The 25,186-nt window shown below is 41.8% G+C and overlaps 2 long non-coding RNA genes across 7 annotated transcripts; both read right to left on the bottom strand.

Moving 5' to 3' along the window:
• Positions 1-1,606: 1,606 nt before the first annotated feature.
• Positions 1,607-3,349, bottom strand: LOC131701860 (uncharacterized). 2 transcript variants are annotated; one of them, XR_009309071.1, is made up of 3 exons: positions 3,302-3,349; positions 2,834-2,979; positions 1,607-2,382 (listed from the first exon to the last, which is right to left on the bottom strand). It is a non-coding gene; the product is annotated as an uncharacterized LOC131701860 (long non-coding RNA). The 2 variants fall into 2 exon arrangements; XR_009309070.1 differs by having other exon boundaries at positions 2,834-3,349.
• An 8,856-nt stretch (positions 3,350-12,205) lies between these two features.
• Positions 12,206-20,266, bottom strand: LOC131701883 (uncharacterized). Of its 5 annotated transcripts, none has more exons than XR_009309129.1 (6): positions 19,796-20,266; positions 15,952-17,402; positions 15,049-15,303; positions 14,378-14,506; positions 13,433-13,578; positions 12,206-12,981 (listed from the first exon to the last, which is right to left on the bottom strand). It is a non-coding gene; the product is annotated as an uncharacterized LOC131701883 (long non-coding RNA). The 5 variants fall into 5 exon arrangements; XR_009309127.1 differs by lacking the exons at positions 12,206-12,981; positions 13,433-13,578 and adding an exon at positions 13,608-14,041 and having other exon boundaries at positions 15,952-17,001; positions 17,163-17,402; positions 19,796-20,263; XR_009309128.1 differs by lacking the exons at positions 12,206-12,981; positions 13,433-13,578 and adding an exon at positions 13,608-14,041 and having other exon boundaries at positions 15,952-16,998; positions 17,163-17,402; positions 19,796-20,263.
• Between the last annotated feature and the right edge of the window lie 4,920 nt (positions 20,267-25,186).

Below are 25,186 nucleotides of genomic sequence, written 5' to 3'. Positions count from 1 at the left end.
GCACAACAGCGCCATGTTGCGACGGCAGCAGTATTACATCTGTAGTGGTTTCTCAAAGAGCCAGCTGCCCTTACATTTATATTTTAATATATATTTTTTTACTGATGATGAAACTCTTTAATATGCTTAGGGTCTCTCTGTTTGTCAATAACCCAGGTTATTGTTTCGGAGGGACTCGAACATGGTCAAAAGAAAAATACACACACACACTCTTTTTCTTTTCTATGTAAACTAGGGCACAACAGATGCCTTTTTAGGGGGTGGGCTATTTTTGACGGATATCCGGTTAATGTCGAAAAAGGGGGCGGGACATAATGGTCATAAATCACTCAAAAAGGTGTGGGGAAAGGGGCGTGGCTTAAGGGTCATAAATCACTCAACAGAATGGGGAAAGGTGCAGGCTTAAATGTCATAAATCATTCAAGGGTGTGGGAAAAGGGGCAGGCCCTAAGGATCATAAACCATTAAAAAGGCGTGGAAAGGGGTGGGGCTTATGGTCATAAATCAATCAATAGGTGCGGGGCTTGGGTTATAAATCAATCAAAAGATGTAAAGGGACGGAACGTAGGGTCATACATCTATCAAAAGGGACGGGGCTTAGAAAGTGACATTCGCTGTATCGCCTTTACTATAATAAATATTCCAGGCAATTTAAAAAAAAGCAACGGCCGAGCTCTGTCTTTAGAAAGTGACATTCGCTCTGTCTTTAGAAAAAGCACTGAAATGTCCCTTACACAATTGTTTAAATTATAGATGCCCACTTAACTGAGAATTTTTCCCAATTGCTTTTTACATTTAATTTTCGTCTTTCGACATTTCTGCTTCACGTTTTAGTTCTCCTTTATGGAGGATATTCCATGCCCAAATTAAAAATAAATAAATGGAAATGTATTTATTTATTTGTTGATTTTTGTATTTCAACATTTATTCATTTATTATTTGTTTATATATTTATTTATTCATTGAGTTATTTCACTATTGCCACTTTGCTTTTCACACGTACATTTTTGCTACGACAGTTCCTTTTCTGCTACTTGCATTTCACTGTGCGCTTTCGCTTTTACATTTCTGCCACTGCATTTCCTTTTCGACTGCTTTTTACATTTCATTACGCACGCGTCAAAGCGAGTGGGCGGTATCATTTTTTTGAATGTTTGAATCAGATCGCCGCGTAGTCTTCTTTGTTCAAGACTGAATAGATTCAATTATTTTAGCCTGTCTGCATACGACATGCCCTTTAAACCCGGGATAATTCTGGTTGCTCTTCTTTGCACTCTTTCTAGAGCAGCAATATCCTTTTTGTAACAAGGTGACCAGAACTGAACACAATATTCTAGGTGAGGTCTTACCAATGCATTGTAAAGTTTTAACATTACTTCCCGTGTCTCTCTCTTGTATCCACCCCTCCTTTTTAGCCCGAATCGCAAGTACTAATACCTCACAATATTACCAAGGTATATAAGGTAAATCATGATTTTTATATTATTAGTGGTTGTTTTTTCAACAGTTCCTGTAATTTGTTAGTGTGACAGGTAAAACAAATTGGGTGAGAAATGGACGTAACATTGGCAAAAAAAAATTAATTATAAAGAAACAGACATCCAAATTTGACGATTGTTTTTATTGTTTGGGACAGCTGTATTTTTTGTCACTGAGTCTGCATAGCACTGACTTTGTTAAATAAATGACAATAGTACCTGTGCTTATGTTGATATTTAACAGATGTTTTCACAAACATAAGCAAGTATTTTAAAAGAAAAAAAAAGTGTTGTTCCCCCCCCCCAAAAAAAGAAACATTTTGAGAATCAGTGCATTATTTATTGTAATCAAAATAATAAAATGGCCTAATAAAATTGCCAGTCGTTCATTTGAATTTCTTTCTTAGTACATTTAGTATTTACATAATTGTATTATTACTTGTACTGTGATTCCTTAAATGTATTTTTGTTTACAACTGTAAGTCGCCCTGGATAATGGCATCTGCTAAGAAATAAATAATAATAATAATAATAATAATAAGAATAATAATATAGCAGAACATTAACCTGGATGTTTTTTTTTTTACTTTGTCATGTTATATTTCTAGTTGTCAAATCAATTATGTTGTATATTTTAATTGGCCCCTGAAGGAGTTCAAACAGATTTCTCATGGCGGAATTCTAAATTAGACAAGTCCAAAGCCGGTGTCCACAGTATGTATACAGGAAAGAAGATCCTCCTCAAATGATGAGTAGTGAAAGTCGTGTCTGGGTAATTTAATGGTTTCGAAACAGGTGGATGCTTTGGGCAGTTTGGTATCTGTGACCTCAACAGACAGCTCCTTCGGGAGGACCTCCCATCCAACCCAGAATCTGAGGAGATCAATCAGCGCTCTTGGTGATGCTACAAAAGTGAAAAATAAATAAATGCCTCTTTTCAAATTTCACAGGGTCTTGAGTACTGTCAAGTCAGCTTTTTGAAAAGTAACAAATATTTTTACTTTTGTTGATTATAATGTGCTACGTATTATCTACCTATGTACATATAATACTTGCATATAAAAGACATGAAGGCTGTATTTGTGCTCTGAGTCGTAAAAAAAAAAAATCATACTAGCACAGTAGTGACATCAAAATGTTATTCGTCTACAAGATTATTCTTATTCATTACATTCCCTTTCAGTGTGAACATTAGCTTATGTATTCTTTGTATAGGAATATTACATATGAAGTGGTGGCAAATGCTGTTTTGAGTGATGAAGAATAAGAAGTTGTCCCTTCTCGTATAAGGTAAGAATGAGTTGGGTGGTTAAAATAAAATTATACACGGCGATGATTAATAGATTAAATTATACCGTTTCAATGAATGTCCTGAAGAAGCCTGTGATACGGCATTTAGTCTGAAGAGAACAGTCATCATCATCATCATCATCATCATCATCATCATCATCATCATCTTCCGCCACATTCAGTGTGGCCAGGTGATTCTTTCAAGGATCATCTTGAGGAAAAAAAGAATGAATAGATAAATGAATGCACGGCTGGGGATCTCTTGCTGAACCTTATTGGCCATTTTTGTTCAATTCCAATATTGAAATTGCTCAATAACAAGCTTCATCTCAAAGCTCTATACAAGCTGGGTTTTATGTTGTAGACCAAAACATACTAGTATATGAGCTTCACAGTTACACCAAAAAATATATAAACTTCAGAATTAGAAATATAACTAGCAAATCACATTATCAAAACACTGAAACAGTAACACACTGCCACAGGCATTCAAAACTTAATTAGGGAACAACATGTAATAAAATGTAACACACCTGGGGGGTGTATAGTGTGTCAGAGGCCCTTGGAAACATCAGTGGAATAATATCTGACTTGACAGTACTCAAGACCCTGTGAAATTTGAAAAGAGGCATTTATTTATTTTTCACTTTTGTAGCATCACCAAGAGCGCTGATTGATCTCCTCAGATTCTGGGTTGGATGGGAGGTCCTCCCGAAGGAGCTGTCTGTTGAGGTCACAGATACCAAACTGCCCAAAGCATCCACCTGTTTCGAAACCATTAAATTACCCAGACACGACTTTCACTACTCATCATTTGAGGAGGATCTTCTTTCCTGTATACATACTGTGGACACCGGCTTTGGACTTGTCTAATTTAGAATTCCGCCATGAGAAATCTGTTTGAACTCCTTCAGGGGCCAATTAAAATATACAACATAATTGATTTGACAATTGATTTGACAACTCTGGCTTCTCTTCAGTTCGAATAAATCTTTCTAAGACTAAGGCTTAGAGGGTAGTGGCATTGCCCGCTCCCTCCGAGGGTCTGTGAGAGGTTTGTTCGGGTGAGGAGGAACAGAATTTTTTTTTATTTTTGACTGGCTTTCTTCAGCTCGGCAACTTTTTGGAAGACTAATGCTCAGTCTGGTTTTGGCTTGCCCAATCCAGGCCGAGGGTCTTTCAAGATTTTGTTGACTGTTGAGAGCAGTTTTTTCTTTTTCAGGCGGTTCCAGTTTTTTTCTTTTTCAGGCTTTTCCAGACGTTCCTGGAGTTAGAGAGAAGGAGGACCTACCATCCAGACGACCTTTGAGGACCCTTTGATGACCTAGACGACCTCATCCCCAGCCCTTGATTGTAATCGAGATCCAGACCGAGAGAGCAGCAGGCGCCCAGCAGAGGGCGCCATCTGGGAGGAGCAGAGGGCGGCCCCGGACCCCGAGGAGGCGTCACAGCCACGATTCTTCCTACGTGGTCTCGGTGCCAAGCAGCGCCCCCTACTCCGCCAGGGAAGGACACCGTTCACCTGGGGAGGGGGTCCCTCTTGCGAGGCGACCATCTCCTCAGGGACTAAAGTAATAGTTCCTTCAACTGCCCAGATTTGCTGCTTACGTTGTTTCTTTTCCGTAGAGAGAGACAACCCGGACGTCCAGAGGCTTCTCCCACCCCAATCGGAGGAGCCAGCTGAAGGATGGCGTTCCGGCCAACCCAGGAGACTAGGAGGCACAATGCGGTGCGCTTCACAAGGACCCAGCAAGAGGAAACGGAACCAGGACTGACGAGACTGGAGTTCAGCCGGACCATTCTTCAGAGGGGTATGGGTTTTTCCCCTTCTGACTTGAATTGTTTGGTGAAATTGCCAGGGCTTAAGGAAGTGTTTGAGGTCAGTTTTAGGAACCCCCAAAAGTTACAAGAAATGTGGTCCTTTTGGGGGGAGAATAAATATCTCGCTCCATACAAAGAATTTTGTGTGGATGCACTGACAGACAGAGAAATGAAAGTTGTTACTGTCCAATTTTTCAATGAGGCTGTTAGCGACTATGATATTACAACATGGCTTAACCGCTATGGGAGGGTGTCATCAGAAGGGAGGAAAATTACAGACGAAGATGGGGTTTGGACAGGAGCCAGAAAGTGGCTGGTACGCCTTAATGTTGATCCATCGGGCATTGGAGGCGTCCGCCACATTCCAAACTCCATAGTGTTAGGGCCCAACAGAGGGCTGGTATTCTATAATGGGATGCCAAAACTCTGCAGGAAATGTGGGGAATTAGGACACCTGGCGGCCGCGTGTACTGTAGTCAAGTGCAGGAACTGCGGCGCCCCCCACGAGACCAGCCACTGCAGAGAAGAGAGGCAGTGCAATTTGTGTGGAAAGAAGGGGCACCTGTTTAAGGACTGCCCCTCTTCCTATGCCAACATGGCCAGAGCCAGCAAGGCAAACACAAACAAGCCTAGGCCTGAGCAGGAAGAGGGAGCAAGTAACAAAGATCAGTCCACATCACCACCAACAGTATCCAAGACCCAGACTCCAGCACCACCATCATCACCAGCACCCCCCTCACCCCCCCGCCCCCGAGACATGTCCCGTTTTACGAGGACCCCTTCCCCCAGCCCAGAGAGAGAGTACAACAGCTACTCCACTAGCTCCTCCAGTAGCTCCTCTGATGCAGAACACGAGGCAGGGAGGGAGCCCGGACCCAGCAGCGGCCCCCCCCTGAGTAGGGCCCTCTCAGCGCCAGCACTCCCCCTCGGCTCTCGTTATGACGCCATAAGGATTGAGTCCGTGGGGGAGGAAAGCGAAAGCGACAGTGAAAGTGAGAGTGAGAAGGAGGGGAAGGGAGTGAAGAACCAGCAGAGGGTGGGGAAAAGAAAGGGTAGAGACGAGGGGGGGAAAAGAAAGAAGATCAGGATCAAAGACAGCAAGTTGCAGGTGGCCCCCATAGATCCAAAACCAGCTAATGTCCACACAAAGTCCCCAGTCTTGCCCTCGCAGGCAGAGACGGAGGCGAGTGGGACGGCTACACTGCCGCCTAGTGGGCAGGTAGCAGCCAGCCAGGGCATCCCCAGCCAGCCTTCCCAGTCGTTGGCACAAACCCTAGCACACCTCGCAGAAGAGGTGTTCACTAATGCACCGAGGGAGAGGTCGGGGTCAACACCTTCCCTGACCAGCAGTACCTCGGTAGCAATGACCCTCTTCAAGCGAAGGGCCTCCCTTCAAAGCATCCTTGACCCCCTCCCTTGTATGGGCAAAACCAGGGGCCCCCTAGAGGTCCTCCTAGATACAGCACTGGAGGACATGGGAATACCCCTGGACGCGGTAAGCCAGAAGTCTGCTAACAGCTCCAATTCAACAGACGGTAACAGCCAAAGAATGCTGTCTGTCATAACCCCCCCCCAGGACAAAGCTGACCCACACGTTCCGAGGGGCCCTGAGCAAGTTCCACCAGACTTACCTTGTGGGGAGTTGAATAGCCCCAACAACTCCACGTACTGTGCATATAAAGACGGTGCCTTCTTGGACGAGGCAGCAGTGAGTACCTTCTCAGGGGTGATGGGAGTTGCAAATAAGCCCAAGCCCCCTCGAAGCAAGCGTAGAGCTAAGAGTAGGAAGAGTGTCCCGACCTCCCAATCATAGTCGCTATGGGGTGGACGCAGCGACTCCTTTTCTTGTTAGCTACCCTGATGGCCCTGATATGTGTGTCTGTTAATGTCAGGAGCATCAGGGAGACACAAAAAAGATTTGATGTACTAAACTATCTAGCTAACTTGAAAGCAGATCTCATCTTTCTGCAGGAGTGCGGTATTTCGTCGAGCCCTGATTATAGGGACCTGAAGGAGAGTTGGACCCTGGGGGACTCCTTCTGGTCGGGCTCCAACATAGCCAGAGCCGACGGAGTAGGTATCCTGTTTAAAAACCCATTTATTACCTCCCGCAGCAGCAGGGAGGTAGAACCTGGTAGAATTCTGAGCGTGGATGTGACATACAACAACACTCCCCTCAGACTGGTCAATGTCTACGCACCCACTAACCAAAACGAAAGAGTTCAATTTTTTCCACAGCTGCGTCCACTCCTGCTGGGGAACGTACCCGTCATCGTGTCAGGTGACTTCAATTGTGCTCTGAGGGACGTAGACCGGAGCAGGCCACGCAACGACCGCTCTAGTAGAGTTTTGTCCTCCGTAATATCTGATTTCTCCCTGTGTGATGCAGGTAAGGACCTGGTGCCTCCCTTTACCTGGGTGAGCTCATCTGGGACCTCCTTCTCCCGTATAGATCTCGTCCTGCATACCAGCTCCCTTACGAAGACGGCAGTAGACACCCAGGCCGTCTTCTTCTCTGACCATAGGCTCCTGCAGGTAACATTGCAGGTCCCTCAGACCTCCCAGATGGGGTCAGGGGTCTGGAAATTAAACACCTCCTTACTCGATGACCCCTCCATAGCTGCAGCCTATAAGAGCAGGCTTGTTGAGTGGACCACTTTGCGTGACCTATTCAACTCCCCTATAGAGTGGTGGGAGATGGTCAAAATGAGAACTAAGGGTTATTTCATAGCAGCAGGCAAGAGGAAAGCAAAAGAAAGGAGGGCCAAATATAAATACCTGAATGCTGCCCTCCAGCGTCTGAGCCTGCTTCAGCTTCGGGGGTTCCCTGTAAGCGACGAGATAGCCCAGACCAAGCTAGATCTTTCAGTGCTTTGTAGGGAGGAACAACGAAAGGTCATGCACAATGCAAAAGTGCAAAAAATGGAGGAAGACGAAAAGTGTACTCGCTTCTTCTTCCAGAAAACGAGGGAGAAGCGGCACTTGATGTCCTCCATGCTCGACAGCAGGGGGAGGATAGTAGAGGATAGTGAGGGAGTGAAAAAAGTGGTAGAGAACTTCTATAGGGACCTGTATAACATCAAAGCTACAGATGACACCCTGATAGAGTGGTTCCTGAGCCAGTTGGAGCCTGACTCAGTGCGGGACGAGGAGGAGGAGGAGAAGGACCCAGAACTCACGCTGGAGGAGCTCACCCAGGCGGTTAAGACCATGAACACCGGTAAGACGCCAGGTCCAGATGGCATCCCGGGTGAGTATTACCATCTTTTTTGGGACACGCTAAAAGTCCATTTAGCGGAGGTCTACAGAGCGGTCTATAGGGAGAAGCGGTTGGGCCCTTCTATGCGGGAGAGTGTAATTACTCTCCTTCATAAGAAAGGGGAAGTTAAAGATCTACGGAATTGGCGCCCAATCAGCCTCCTTTGCGTGGATTACAAGATACTAGCCAAAGCTCTGATGCTCCGGCTACAAGTACACCTCCCTTTGGTCATTGGCCCTGACCAGGCTTGTGGCGTCCCAGGGAGGTCCATCACGGATATTTTAATGTTAACAAGGGACATTCTGGCTTATTCTAGAGAACGGAACCATCCCCTCTGCCTGTTCAACCTTGACCAGGAGAAGGCGTTCGATAGGGTAAGCCATGAATATATGTACAAAGTGATGGACCAGATGAAATTCGCTCCTGGACTTAGGGAGTGGGTTAAAACCATATATACAAACATTAGTACCCGAGTCTTGGTGAACAGGCACCTGACTGGTAAAATATCTATCCAGTCAGGGGTCAGACAGGGTTGCCCACTATCCCCACTGCTATATGTCGTGTGCATTGAACCCCTCCTGCAGGCAATTCGTAGGGATACCAATATAACTGGTTTCCAGCTGCCTGGATCCAACGGGGTCCAGGTCAAAACAACAGCATATATGGACGATGTGTCACTCATTTGCACCAACACATCGTCGGTACCTCGGATTAGTAATATCCTTGAGAAGTACTGCACGGCGACCGGGGCAGTGATTAATAAGTCCAAGAGCGAAGTCTACGTGTCTAAAAATTGGCAGGTAGATAGGGAACTGTCGGACATGTACCCTGTCAAAAAGGACAAAATCAAGATTCTGGGCCTCATTTTCGAGAACAATAGCTCGGGGGCCCAGAGCTGGACGGCGGCCATTAACCAGGTCCGTAAAAAGATTGGCGGATGGAGCACAAGATCCTTAACAATGACGGGTAGAGTATTAATAACCAAGTCTATACTGTTCCCCATCCTCTCTTATGTAGGGAAAATCTTTCCCCCAGACAGGACCACCAAAAAAGTGGTGGACCGCATTATCCACCGCTTTATCTGGGGCAGCAAGATGGAGAGGGTAAAGCGAGCCACCCTGAGTAAAGCCGACAAGAAGGGAGGTAAGGGGGTCCCGGACGTTGTGCAGCTCACCCGAGTGCAGGGGCTCACGCAAACTATCAAGAACATCCAGGCCCTGGACAGGAAGGTATGTTACATGAATCGTTTCTATTTTGCCACCTGTCTCAGGGCCTTGGGCCTCTGCACTATTGATAACACCGTGCCGTACTCCTGGGACCCCCCATTGTATTATAGAACCTTAAGGGACACTATATATAAATTGGGCTTAGATAAAGCAAAATTGGCCTCCTGGGAATACAAGGCTGTAACTAAATATCTTGCCGGTTCCCAGGAAATTGAAAAAGTAGCTACTTTCTCCCTCACCCAAAGCCAAAAAATCTGGGAGAATGTGTCTCACAGCTGCCTCAGTAATGTCCAGAAGGATATAGCATGGAACACCGTCCACAGTGCACTCCCCACTCGAGCGTTCATGTTCAGGAGGGGACTAGCCCAAGTAGAAACATGCCCCTATGCAAAGTGCCGCAAGAGAGAAACACCAGCCCATATCTTCTGGGAGTGTGATGTGGCTGGCAGTGTCTGGCTCTCTGTCTCTGTCTTCCTAAACAGGTTTGCTGACACGGCCAAGATGACCGCTGAGACTGTGCTCTATGGGCCTGCGGGAGGAATCACTACCAGCACAGCTAAGTGCGTTTGGCGTGTCATCAATGTTGTCAAGCAGATCCTGTGGGAAGGCCGTAACGTCTGTGTCTATCACAAGCAGGAGCTAGACACTATCACCACGACCAGAAGGGCACAAACTCTTATCAAGGACTTTGTAATTCTGGACATCCGGACCCTCGGGAAGGACAAGGCCTGCGCGGAGTGGAGGATCGCCGGACTTCAGGACGTGAAGATGGAATAAGGGAAAAAACTGGAACCGCTAGCTCCTAGGAGCGGGACTACGGGGCACCGCTAAGCCTTTTATTTATTTTGTCATGCCAGCATTCCGCCCTTTTTAGCTGGCATGACCGTTTTTGAACGGTGCCCTGGTTTTATGTAGTCTTTTTGTTTCAGTTTTATGGACTTTTATTTGATTTATGTTGAATGTTTTATTTGATTTTGTTTTGTTTTATGTATCTTTAAGATTTTTAATGTAAACTATTAAAAGTTACATTTTAAGTGTTTTAAAATTTTAGAATTTTAACTCACTGTTCCACACACTGTCCCTTTTCCCCTGTCCCTGTTTTAGTAATATAGTTTTATGTTCACTTTTGAACTTTTAGAGAGCACTCCCCGGCCCTCACAAGCACTGGTTTTTTATAGATGGTTCTTTTTTTCCAGTCACTTTTAAAACAGCACAGGTTTTTTTCATGTTGATTTTAATCTGTGTCTGTTTTAACCATGTACAAAGCACAATTGTCTTGGTGTTTTTAAATGTGTTTTAAATGCTTTTAAAACAAAATGTATGTCTGTATGCATGAATGTCATCTTTAAAAGAAATGTAAAATGAATGAAAAAACGAATGGGTGTAAATGTAAAAAAATGTAAAATCTCAATAAAAGAGTATTTTACTAAAGATTTCCGTGGAGAGGAACATTTATGAGTTTCAACTAATTTTTTGATGCCCTGCTTTGGCGGGGCTTCCTTTTGTTGTGTAATAATAGAATTGCAGTATGTACTGCTAGTACGGTAAATGGGCGCTGTTGTTCATACCAGTACCAGTGTTATACACGGTCACTGTTTTCCCGCTCCCTTTGGTTTAGTTTTCAGCTCAATACATTAAGTTTAAGCACAGATCTGCACAACAGCGCCATGTTGCGACGGCAGCAGTATTACATCTGTAGTGGTTTCTCAAAGAGCCAGCTGCCCTTACATTTATATTTTAATATATATTTTTTTACTGATGATGAAACTCTTTAATATGCTTAGGGTCTCTCTGTTTGTCAATAACCCAGGTTATTGTTTCGGAGGGACTCGAACATGGTCAAAAGAAAAATACACACACACACTCTTTTTCTTTTCTATGTAAACTAGGGCACAACAGATGCCTTTTTAGGGGGTGGGCTATTTTTGACGGATATCCGGTTAATGTCGAAAAAGGGGGCGGGACATAATGGTCATAAATCACTCAAAAAGGTGTGGGGAAAGGGGCGTGGCTTAAGGGTCATAAATCACTCAACAGAATGGGGAAAGGTGCAGGCTTAAATGTCATAAATCATTCAAGGGTGTGGGAAAAGGGGCAGGCCCTAAGGATCATAAACCATTAAAAAGGCGTGGAAAGGGGTGGGGCTTATGGTCATAAATCAATCAATAGGTGCGGGGCTTGGGTTATAAATCAATCAAAAGATGTAAAGGGACGGAACGTAGGGTCATACATCTATCAAAAGGGACGGGGCTTAGAAAGTGACATTCGCTGTATCGCCTTTACTATAATAAATATTCCAGGCAATTTAAAAAAAAGCAACGGCCGAGCTCTGTCTTTAGAAAGTGACATTCGCTCTGTCTTTAGAAAAAGCACTGAAATGTCCCTTACACAATTGTGTGGAAAGAAGGGGCATGTATTTATTTATTTGTTGATTTTTGTATTTCAACATTTATTCATTTATTATTTGTTTATATATTTATTTATTCATTGACTTATTTCACTATTGCCACTTTGCTTTTCACACGTACATTTTTGCTACGACAGTTCCTTTTCTGCTACTTGCATTTCACTGTGCGCTTTCGCTTTTACATTTCTGCCACTGCATTTCCTTTTCGACTGCTTTTTACATTTCGTTACGCACGCGTCAAAGCGAGTGGGCGGTATCATTTTTTTGAATGTTTGAATCAGATCGCCGCGTAGTCTTCTTTGTTCAAGACTGAATAGATTCAATTATTTTAGCCTGTCTGCATACGACATGCCATTTAAACCCGGGATAATTCTGGTTGCTCTTCTTTGCACTCTTTCTAGAGCAGCAATATCCTTTTTGTAACAAGGTGACCAGAACTGAACACAATATTCTAGGTGAGGTCTTACTAATGCATTGTAAAGTTTTAACATTACTTCCCGTGTCTCTCTCTTGTATCCACCCCTCCTTTTTAGCCCGAATCGCAAGTACTAATACCTCACAATATTACCAAGGTATATAAGGTAAATCATGATTTTTATATTATTAGTGGTTGTTTTTTCAACAGTTCCTGTAATTTGTTAGTGTGACAGGTAAAACAAATTGGGTGAGAAATGGACGTAACATTGGCAAAAAAAAATTAATTATAAAGAAACAGACATCCAAATTTGACGATTGTTTTTATTGTTTGGGACAGCTGTATTTTTTGTCACTGAGTCTGCATAGCACTGACTTTGTTAAATAAATGACAATAGTACCTGTGCTTATGTTGATATTTAACAGATGTTTTCACAAACATAAGCAAGTATTTTAAAAGAAAAAAAAAGTGTTGTTCCCCCCCCCCAAAAAAAGAAACATTTTGAGAATCAGTGCATTATTTATTGTAATCAAAATAATAAAATGGCCTAATAAAATTGCCAGTCGTTCATTTGAATTTCTTTCTTAGTACATTTAGTATTTACATAATTGTATTATTACTTGTACTGTGATTCCTTAAATGTATTTTTGTTTACAACTGTAAGTCGCCCTGGATAATGGCATCTGCTAAGAAATAAATAATAATAATAATAATAATAATAAGAATAATAATATAGCAGAACATTAACCTGGATGTTTTTTTTTTTACTTTGTCATGTTATATTTCTAGTTGTCAAATCAATTATGTTGTATATTTTAATTGGCCCCTGAAGGAGTTCAAACAGATTTCTCATGGCGGAATTCTAAATTAGACAAGTCCAAAGCCGGTGTCCACAGTATGTATACAGGAAAGAAGATCCTCCTCAAATGATGAGTAGTGAAAGTCGTGTCTGGGTAATTTAATGGTTTCGAAACAGGTGGATGCTTTGGGCAGTTTGGTATCTGTGACCTCAACAGACAGCTCCTTCGGGAGGACCTCCCATCCAACCCAGAATCTGAGGAGATCAATCAGCGCTCTTGGTGATGCTACAAAAGTGAAAAATAAATAAATGCCTCTTTTCAAATTTCACAGGGTCTTGAGTACTGTCAAGTCAGCTTTTTGAAAAGTAACAAATATTTTTACTTTTGTTGATTATAATGTGCTACGTATTATCTACCTATGTACATATAATACTTGCATATAAAAGACATGAAGGCTGTATTTGTGCTCTGAGTCGTAAAAAAAAAAAATCATACTAGCACAGTAGTGACATCAAAATGTTATTCGTCTACAAGATTATTCTTATTCATTACACTCCCTTTCAGTGTGAACATTAGCTTATGTATTCTTTGTATAGGAATATTACATATGAAGTGGTGGCAAATGCTGTTTTGAGTGATGAAGAATAAGAAGTTGTCCCTTCTCGTATAAGGTAAGAATGAGTTGGGTGGTTAAAATAAAATTATACACGGCTATGATTAATAGATTAAATTATACCATCTCAATGAATGTCCTGAAGAAGCCTGTGATACGGCATTTAGTCTCAAGAGAACAGTCATCATCATCATCATCATCATCATCATCATCATCATCATCATCTTCCGCCACATTCAGTGTGGCCAGGTGATTCTTTCAAGGATCATCTTGAGGAAAAAAAGAATGAATAGATAAATGAATGCACGGCTGGGGATCTCTTGCTGAACCTTATTGGCCATTTTTGTTCAATTCCAATATTGAAATTGCTCAATAACAAGCTTCATCTCAAAGCTCTATACAAGCTGGGTTTTATATTGTAGACCAAAACATACTAGTATATGAGCTTCACAGTTACACCAAAAAATATATAAACTTCAGAATTAGAAATATAACTAGCAAATCACATTATCAAAACACTGAAACAGTAACACACTGCCACAGGCATTCAAAACTTAATTAGGGAACAACATGTAATAAAATGTAACACACCTGGGAGGTGTATAGTGTGTCAGAGGCCCTTGGAAACATCAGTGGAATAATATCACTTCTTTCCTTCAGGAGAGGCCAGACCAATGTCTCTTTCAGTCCTTTCCTCAGCTGTTTAACCTGTCGAGTTGTTCTTACAATAACCTACCACAAATAAGAAGAATATAGCATAGAGTAAAAAGCAAACTAAAGAATGTACCCAATTTAAAATGCATAACTGTAGGTCAGGGGTGGTCAAACAGCCCTGTGGACTCCCATCCCCAGCCGGCAAAGGAACAACAGGATCGAACCAGCAACCTCAGAGTGGTAAAGCGCACCGTGCATTCCTAGTGGAGGCCTTTACCGAATGCGCCACTCAGGAACCCAATCCAGCGGATTTTATAGGTCACTTTTCATTATCAATGTCTAAAACACATGGAAGAATTTAATGTGACGAATTAAGCAGGTGAACATGGATATGCACGAAACAAACCTACTTACAGCGTGAAGGAGGAGTTTGTCCATTAGCCAATGCCGATTTTCTTCTGCCATCCCTGGAAGATCCCAGCTTAATGCCAATTGCAGTATTATGCTTGTGTCTTCTTCACTGAGAACTGCTTTGGACTCCTTCTACAATAAAAACAAATACACACACCTTCAGTAACCACCCATCTTATGGAAAACAACACAAAGCACAGTAATGCAGATATTTCAACACTGTTCATATTCAAAGTAAGAAATGTATTAATATAAACGTATGCATTTACATATATGCAGATATCACAGAAATCAACCTGTCACACTCAATATTAGTTAATTATTAATGCATTAGATCATACGTCATTAGTTCCTTAGCTAATGCAACCCTTAGAATAGCTTGACTTTATTTTAATGTCATGAAAGACACTTGTATTAGTTGTTTAAGCCCAGAAAACTTAATCAGGCTTAGCTCCACATTCCATTCTTAGTTGTTCACATGGAACGGAGATCATCCCACTCTACATCAGTGATTTACACTTCAGTACATTTCAGTCTCCAGCCTACAACCTTGAATTTGGGACAATTCTGTTCAAAAGAGTGCTTGTTAGTAATTTTCAGAGGCACAGAAAATGAGAGAATACAGAACAGACAATAAAAGTTTCAGCCATTGAAATTATGCATACATTACTTACTAATTTGACAGTTTCGTGAACATCAATATCAGGACAATCGTGACTCTCCAGATTGGCGGTTTCTGGTGCACCTCCAAGCAACACATGGATAATTGCGGGACTCAATCCAGCTAAGCTTGGACCACTGTGCAGGAAAGAATGTCCAATCATTCGCCCAGCAACGTGAAACATGTCACTCTCGAGAAGGAACTCAGATGTGGAGGGAATTAAATGGTCAGGTTCTCCTTCAAACATTAAAAGTTCTGTCAGTGATTTCTAAGGAGGGAAGAAATCAAACATAAATAAGAATCAAATCACATTTTATTTTCTGCAAAAAATTGAACTCTGACGATGACAAAACATGCACTGCTCACTAAGTTCATACTGTCTAGGCGTTATTTCCACAATTGTAAACATTAAAGCACAGTGTGTAGATGCAAGACTAAACAATAATGGAAACAAACAATGATTTCTGTAGTACTCTTAGAATAAATAACCTGAACAGTGATGTCCTTGGCCAGTTAATTAACTAAAACCATTGCGCATGGGATGCCTCCACTATACAGTCTATCCTTATTCTGTTAGATTGGTGATGTATAAAAAGTAAAAATATGACCGATAAAGCATATAGATTTTTTCCACAAGCACGTGACGAATATTACAAATACATTGTGATCTGTAATATTCTTGAGCAAATTAATATAAACTGACATTTCTAAATAACATCATTTAAAAACCCTGTTTTATAGAAAGCAAGTTACGATGAAAACCAAACTGAAGCTTTGATATAATTGTGGAGAAAAAGAACCTGTTCACTCCTTCACCCACAGCTGCATCGCCGATGGAAAACTCAGAACATTAAAATATGAAACCATGATTAAAATCTTAAAAATAAAGAGAGTGAGTAAAATTCCATTCAAATACCTTCAAGTGTGCATTTTAAAGGACAGGCCCATTCTACTTTGGACATTTTATAAAATGACAAAATGTCCCTCTCTCTATTCTCCATGCGGTCTCGCAAATCCATTCTTAGATGGAGTGGTTTAGCAGTTCCATGCTGCTTCAATACAGCCTCCCTGAACAAATTTGCCATGATTTCACATTCTGAAAAGAAATAAAACATACCCATTGAAAAACAGAAAGGTGTCAGCTTATTTCATTCAACACATAAAATTAATTCAAATAATTTAATTCACAAACCGTCCTCAGTCTCTCTGCTGTCAACGAAGACTGCCCTGTCTACTCCTGCATCCCTATTGCTGTCTATTATTTCACTTGGTCTATCCGGAATACACTCCTGTAGCAGCTCATCAGAATTCAGCAGCACACAAGTTACTGTTGCAGTGGGCACCTCTGAACTCTGAGTCTCACCTACTCCTTCCACTACACTACTGTCTGTGCTCTGAAATGAAGGCCTTGAAGACAATACATTTTAAACCATAAGTTTCACATGAAGTAATTAACTAAGAAGACACAGCAAAACAAAGACAATTAAGGACAAATGATCACAAGCATATGCAGGACCAACACATTGTCAGATCACTGTGAGAATGTTCATCAAAAAGTTCCTTTGGTATATGACAACAGGTAATAAGAACTTGACATATGTATCCATGAAGTGCAGCAAAACAATGATTATAACCACGACTTAAATTATATTACATCAAAACACAGCCAATCAGCTTTTATTCATTTTGAAAACATTTAACGAGACCAATACATTTATTTTTGTAAGACTACATTAGCATAAACATTTCCTGAAAACCACTATACGCATATTTCATCATTTTACTGCAAATAAACCTTTCAAAATAGTTAATGTACTGTATTTAACAATGACCAATTACATTAACAAAAACACTATACCTGCTGCTACAGCCGTCACTGTGACTTTATTTCTGAGAAGGAAAAGTCTTTCTCACAAAAGAGGCACTTCATCAGGGGCCCAGTGGATAAGGACAGCCCAGGAACCTACTAAATGAATTGCAGCAGACACGTCATTCACTGCAAATGCAATGTTACACTACAGCTGAATGAACATGTGGAACCCTGAAAACCCACCAAAGAAGATGGATGAATAATAAGAATTTACCAGCACTAAGAAACAATCAAAGAAAAAAACAATAAGCTCTTACCTGATCCATATTAAGACCTCTTTGTAGCGGCCTTACATAGATAATGACAGAGCCAAATTTGGGTTTCTGGGTCCCTTAAATATTTTGCTGAGTACCCCTCATTAGGGCAAGGAATAACAGCCAAGATCTGGCTTCTCATAGATCCTGAAATCTTCATTAGTTAAAATCCACCACCCTCACTCAGTGTGGGATAAGATTCGAATAACTGTCTTCTGAATCCTTCACAACTGCTGTCACAACCTTGACATAAAACAGAACACAAATGTAATAAATGTGAATCTAGCGAACATCTTAAACACTGATACACAACCTTGTATTTTGCTGCTACTAAAGCAGCATAGGTGTTTTATTGGTTTTATTTTTGTATAGCATCTGTAAGCAAAACACAAAGCCGAACGGATCACTAACTGCAAAACAATCCCAAACTAAATTCCAGACATTTACTTAGGAGTAGCATCTAAAAGGATTTTGGGAGCTTTATGATAGTAATAGTGGTTGATGACATTTCAGTAGCATAGAACAGTGGTTTAATAAAAAGTCTAAAACATCGAAGGTACAGGTTACACCGCATTAAGCTCTACATCGCGTTTTTTTTTGTTATAGAGCTTCTCGGTCCGTGTACATTCTGGCCAATCGTTTTTGCATTCTAAATCGGAAATCGGAAAGCCAGAAAACGACTCGTTTTTCTATTTCAGTTTTTCATAAAAACAAAAATCGACCCGTTTTTCATTTTCCAATTTCTGAGTTTAAAATACAAAAACTGATTCAGACTTGTTTTCCCATTTTTCATATTGCTTTTAGTAACGAAGTATTCGAAATGGAATAATCTAATACAAAAATAAATAACAGACTGCAGGGACGGAAAATGAAATCAATCTCCAAGAGTCGGTGATACAGAAGGTAGTCTTTATTCAAGCAGATATCTGGAGAGACAATACTTCGCAGAAAATATGTTAATGCTTCTCTAACAGGGACACACTTAAACAATGATAGATATACTAACGTATCGGAAGAGGGCCAGACCTATTCAACCAAGCGTGCCAGCCCCCTTTAGTGATCCTATGGCAAGCTCAAGATGCTAACATGTCCTCTCTCCCTGCGGTTTGCAGCTCTTACAAAAGACGGAACTGCGATACAGTGCAAAACTGTAAACAGAATTCACCCCCACCCTTCTCCGTATTCTGTTACAAAAGAACCCCCCACTGCAGCATGAAAACACTCCACAACATTTAATATCTTAAAAATTATGTAGCTCCTTCAAGACCTTTAAAAAAAGGTCAGACACGGCCAGCTCTCTGTGTCCCGCTGTTATGACGATGTAATAATTTCGCGCCTGTGCTTATTGTCGTGGAAGTGTTCTGTTTACCAACATTATTTATTTATTAATTTAGCAGTTGTTACAAAGTACTGTATTACAATACAGCCGTAGGGCTACACTAAGTTAATATAATAATCATCCTTGTATCACTCAGGTACAGTGCATTATAATAATACTAAAAATAATAAGCCTTCACATAAAGGGAAAAAAATCCAGGTAAGGTTCTTCATATTTATATCCTGCTTTATAAATTAACTTTATAAACTTAACTGGATTATATTATCACAGCACATTTGTCCAGGACGCTCACGTATGTTTAGAGCTCCCCTTTCACGGATACCCAATTTGTTTCATTTGGGGGGTGCATCGCCAGCCATAGATATAAATGTACTGATGCAGAAAACGGCATTATTATTTATTTCTTAGCAGACACCCTTATCCAGGGAGACTTACAATTGTTACAAGATATCACATTATTTTACCCATGTATACAGTTGGGTTTTTACTGGAATAATCTTGGTAAAGTACCTTGCTCAAGGGTACAGCAGCAGTGCCCCCCACCTGGGATTGAACCCACGACCCTCCAATCAAGAGTCCAGAGCACTAACCACACTACGCTACACTGCTGCCATAACAACGAGACACATTCGATACGAGTAGAGCACGCATTAGTACTTTTTTTTTTTTTAATTGTCTATTATTTAATTTTGTATTACAGATCATTCCATTTCGAATACTTCGTTAAAGCAATATGAAAAATGGGAAACAAGCCTGAATCAGTTTTTGTATTTAAACTCAGAAATTGGAAAATGAAAAACGGGTCGATTTTTGTTTTTATGAAAAACCGAAATAGAAAAAGTCGTTTTCTGGTTTTCTGATTTCCGATTTAGAATGCAAAAACGATTAGCCGGAATGTACACGGACCCTTCTCATTGGGTTTATTTGTATCTGCTTTTAGAATCGTGATATATACTGAGCATCGAAAGAAACTTTAGATACAATTCACTAGAATGACACATTCTGTTTTACAGCAGGTGCAGTAAGATTGTAATGTGCTGTTTAACAATTGACATTGTACTGTATGGTTATGGGGGGACAGGGGGTACTGTGAAATTCACAGGCTAGTAGTACTAGCGTGTGGCCACCTTTGCTGAGCAGCAGGCATTTTGTCATCATGTCCATCATATACCTCGTTTTTTGTTTGTTTTTTTTCGAATGAAATGTGTAATAATACTGATCAGTTTCTTGTGATGCTCAGTATATGTACTATTAAATAACGCGTTTTAATTTTGACAGAATATTTGCATAAACGTACCTTGAAAGGTGGTTCTACATTCAGTTCGTCTTTCTGCTGAGTCTAGTCGGCTCCGTGGAGTCGGGTTTCCTTCAGACAGCAGAAGTTGGGAGTGTAAGTGACACCAACACGGCGCTGGAGTGGGAACGCTCGTCTTCTTTTTGAAGGCGATCCTCTGTACGGGGCGGAAATCCTTGAAACCGGCTAAAAATAGAGAGGGACAAAAAAATAGAAACGGAAAACGAATACCTTGGGGTTGAGCAATACTGTTGGGTGGAAACCGCGCTGCAGGGTTGGATCATATTTGCATACCCATAATGCACTTTGGCAGAATCTAATTTCCTCTTATGAAATGTATGCTTTTAAAATATCATATTTAAATCTAAATGTCAACATACAGTACTTGTATGCTGTTTTGGCTGTTTTTCTCAAGACGTAGACGTTAAAATGCTCGTTTAAAAAACAACTAACCGTCCCTTGTTACAATAACAATATGAGTAGGTTGTCTACTGCACGTTGATATTAGCATACTCTGGTTTCTCTTCAGATCGCATAAATCTTGAGCTCATCTGGGACCTCCTTCTCCCGTATAGATCTCGTCCTGCATACCAGCTCCCTTACAAAGACGGCAGTAGACACCCAGGCCGTCTTCTTCTCTGACCATAGGCTCCTGCAGGTAACATTGCAGGTCCCTCAGACCTCCCAGATGGGGTCAGGGGTCTGGAAATTAAACACCTCCTTACTCGATGACCCCTCCATAGCTGCAGCCTATAAGAGCAGGCTTGTTGAGTGGACCACTTTGCGTGACCTATTCAACTCCCCTATAGAGTGGTGGGAGATGGTCAAAATGAGAACTAAGGGTTATTTCATAGCAGCAGGCAAGAGGAAAGCAAAAGAAAGGAGGGCCAAATATAAATACCTGAATGCTGCCCTCCAGCGTCTGAGCCTGCTTCAGCTTCGGGGGTTCCCTGTAAGCGACGAGATAGCCCAGACCAAGCTAGATCTTTCAGCGCTTTGTAGGGAGGAACAACGAAAGGTCATGCACAATGCAAAAGTGCAAAAAATGGAGGAAGACGAAAAGTGTACTCGCTTCTTCTTCCAGAAAACGAGGGAGAAGCGGCACTTGATGTCCTCCATGCTCGACAGCAGGGGGAGGATAGTAGAGGATAGTGAGGGAGTGAAAAAAGTGGTAGAGAACTTCTATAGGGACCTGTATAACATCAAAGCTACAGATGACACCCTGATAGAGTGGTTCCTGAGCCAGTTGGAGCCTGACTCAGTGCGGGACGAGGAGGAGGAGGAGAAGGACCCAGAACTCACGCTGGAGGAGCTCACCCAGGCGGTTAAGACCATGAACACCGGTAAGACGCCAGGTCCAGATGGCATCCCGGGTGAGTATTACCATCTTTTTTGGGACACGCTAAAAGTCCATTTAGCGGAGGTCTACAGAGCGGTCTACAGGGAGAAGCGGTTGGGCCCTTCTATGCGGGAGAGTGTAATTACTCTCCTTCATAAGAAAGGGGAAGTTAAAGATCTACGGAATTGGCGCCCAATCAGCCTCCTTTGCGTGGATTACAAGATACTAGCCAAAGCTCTGATGCTCCGGCTACAAGTACACCTCCCTTTGGTCATTGGCCCTGACCAGGCTTGTGGCGTCCCAGGGAGGTCCATCACGGATATTTTAATGTTAACAAGGGACATTCTGGCTTATTCTAGAGAACGGAACCATCCCCTCTGCCTGTTCAACCTTGACCAGGAGAAGGCGTTCGATAGGGTAAGCCATGAATATATGTACAAAGTGATGGACCAGATGAAATTCGCTCCTGGACTTAGGGAGTGGGTTAAAACCATATATACAAACATTAGTACCCGAGTCTTGGTGAACAGGCACCTGACTGGTAAAATATCTATCCAGTCAGGGGTCAGACAGGGTTGCCCACTATCCCCACTGCTATATGTCGTGTGCATTGAACCCCTCCTGCAGGCAATTCGTAGGGATACCAATATAACTGGTTTCCAGCTGCCTGGATCCAACGGGGTCCAGGTCAAAACAACAGCATATATGGACGATGTGTCACTCATTTGCACCAACACATCGTCGGTACCTCGGATTAGTAATATCCTTGAGAAGTACTGCACGGCGACCGGGGCAGTGATTAATAAGTCCAAGAGCGAAGTCTACGTGTCTAAAAATTGGCAGGTAGATAGGGAACTGTCGGACATGTACCCTGTCAAAAAGGACAAAATCAAGATTCTGGGCCTCATTTTCGAGAACAATAGCTCGGGGGCCCAGAGCTGGACGGCGGCCATTAACCAGGTCCGTAAAAAGATTGGCGGATGGAGCACAAGATCCTTAACAATGACGGGTAGAGTATTAATAACCAAGTCTATACTGTTCCCCATCCTCTCTTATGTAGGAAAAATCTTTCCCCCAGACAGGACCACCAAAAAAGTGGTGGACCGCATTATCCACCGCTTTATCTGGGGCAGCAAGATGGAGAGGGTAAAGCGAGCCACTCTGAGTAAAGCCGACAAGAAGGGAGGTAAGGGGGTCCCGGACGTTGTGCAGCTCACCCGAGTGCAGGGGCTCACGCAAACTATCAAGAACATCCAGGCCCTGGACAGGAAGGTATGTTACATGAATCGTTTCTATTTTGCCACCTGTCTCAGGGCCTTGGGCCTCTGCACTATTGATAACACCGTGCCGTACTCCTGGGACCCCCCATTGTATTATAGAACCTTAAGGGACACTATATATAAATTGGGCTTAGATAAAGCAAAATTGGCCTCCTGGGAATACAAGGCTGTAACTAAATATCTTGCCGGTTCCCAGGAAATTGAAAAAGTAGCTACTTTCTCCCTCACCCAAAGCCAAAAAATCTGGGAGAATGTGTCTCACAGCTGCCTCAGTAATGTCCAGAAGGATATAGCATGGAACACCGTCCACAGTGCACTCCCCACTCGAGCGTTCATGTTCAGGAGGGGACTAGCCCAAGTAGAAACATGCCCCTATGCAAAGTGCCGCAAGAGAGAAACACCAGCCCATATCTTCTGGGAGTGTGATGTGGCTGGCAGTGTCTGGCTCTCTGTCTCTGTCTTCCTAAACAGGTTTGCTGACACGGCCAAGATGACCGCTGAGACTGTGCTCTATGGGCCTGCGGGAGGAATCGATACCAGCACAGCTAAGTGCGTTTGGCGTGTCATCAATGTTGTCAAGCAGATCCTGTGGGAAGGCCGTAACGTCTGTGTCTATCACAAGCAGGAGCTAGACACTATCACCACGACCAGAAGGGCACAAACTCTTATCAAGGACTTTGTAATTCTGGACATCCGGACCCTCGGGAAGGACAAGGCCTGCGCGGAGTGGAGGATCGCCGGACTTCAGGACGTGAAGATGGAATAAGGGAAAAAACTGGAACCGCTAGCTCCTAGGAGCGGGACTACGGGGCACCGCTAAGCCTTTTATTTATTTTGTCATGCCAGCATTCCGCCCTTTTTAGCTGGCATGACCGTTTTTGAACGGTGCCCTGGTTTTATGTAGTCTTTTTGTTTCAGTTTTATGGATTTTGATTTGATTTATTTTGAATGTTTTATTTGATTTTTGTTTTGTTTTGTTTTATGTATCTAAAAGATTTTTAATGTAAACTATTAAAAGTTACATTTTAAGTGTTTTAAAATTTTAGAATTTTAACTCACTGTTCCACACACTGTCCCTTTTCCCCTGTCCCTGTTTTAGTAATATAGTTTTATGTTCACTTTTGAACCTTTTTAGAGAGCACTCCCCGGCCCTCACAAGCACTGGTTTTTTATAGATGGTTCTTTTTTTCCAGTCACTTTTAAAACAGCACAGGTTTTTTTCATGTTGATTTTAATCTGTGTCTGTTTTAACCATGTACAAAGCACAATTGTCTTGGTGTTTTTAAATGTGTTTTAAATGCTTTTAAAACAAAATGTATGTCTGTATGCATGAATGTCATCTTTAAAAGAAATGTAAAATGAATGAAAAAACGAATGGGTGTAAATGTAAAAAAATGTAAAATCTCAATAAAAGAGTATTTTACTAAAGATTTCCGTGGAGAGGAACATTTATGAGTTTCAACTAATTTTTTGATGCCCTGCTTTGGCGGGGCTTCCTTTTGTTGTGTAATAATAGAATTGCAGTATGTACTGCTAGTACGGTAAATGGGCGCTGTTGTTCATACCAGTACCAGTGTTATACACGGTCACTGTTTTCCCGCTCCCTTTGGTTTAGTTTTCAGCTCAATACATTAAGTTTAAGCACAGATCTGCACAACAGCGCCATGTTGCGACGGCAGCAGTATTACATCTGTAGTGGTTTCTCAAAGAGCCAGCTGCCCTTACATTTATATTTTAATATATATTTTTTTACTGATGATGAAACTCTTTAATATGCTTAGGGTCTCTCTGTTTGTCAATAACCCAGGTTATTGTTTCGGAGGGACTCGAACATGGTCAAAAGAAAAATACACACACACACTCTTTTTCTTTTCTATGTAAACTAGGGCACAACAGATGCCTTTTTAGGGGGTGGGCTATTTTTGACGGATATCCGGTTAATGTCGAAAAAGGGGGCGGGACATAATGGTCATAAATCACTCAAAAAGGTGTGGGGAAAGGGGCGTGGCTTAAGGGTCATAAATCACTCAACAGAATGGGGAAAGGTGCAGGCTTAAATGTCATAAATCATTCAAGGGTGTGGGAAAAGGGGCAGGCCCTAAGGATCATAAACCATTAAAAAGGCGTGGAAAGGGGTGGGGCTTATGGTCATAAATCAATCAATAGGTGCGGGGCTTGGGTTATAAATCAATCAAAAGATGTAAAGGGACGGAACGTAGGGTCATACATCTATCAAAAGGGACGGGGCTTAGAAAGTGACATTCGCTGTATCGCCTTTACTATAATAAATATTCCAGGCAATTTAAAAAAAAGCAACGGCCGAGCTCTGTCTTTAGAAAGTGACATTCGCTCTGTCTTTAGAAAAAGCACTGAAATGTCCCTTACACAATTGTTTAAATTATAGATGCCCACTTAACTGAGAATTTTTCCCAATTGCTTTTTACATTTAATTTTCGTCTTTCGACATTTCTGCTTCACGTTTTAGTTCTCCTTTATGGAGGATATTCCATGCCCAAATTAAAAATAAATAAATGGAAATGTATTTATTTATTTGTTGATTTTTGTATTTCAACATTTATTCATTTATTATTTGTTTATATATTTATTTATTCATTGAGTTATTTCACTATTGCCACTTTGCTTTTCACACGTACATTTTTGCTACGACAGTTCCTTTTCTGCTACTTGCATTTCACTGTGCGCTTTCGCTTTTACATTTCTGCCACTGCATTTCCTTTTCGACTGCTTTTTACATTTCATTACGCACGCGTCAAA

The sequence above is a fragment of the Acipenser ruthenus genome, chromosome 27 (assembly GCF_902713425.1).
Source record: "Acipenser ruthenus chromosome 27, fAciRut3.2 maternal haplotype, whole genome shotgun sequence".
In the NCBI taxonomy this organism is placed as follows: Eukaryota; Metazoa; Chordata; class Actinopteri; order Acipenseriformes; family Acipenseridae; genus Acipenser; species Acipenser ruthenus.
The sequence above is the reverse complement of the archived record's forward strand: the minus strand, read 5'-3'. Positions and strand labels throughout refer to the sequence as shown.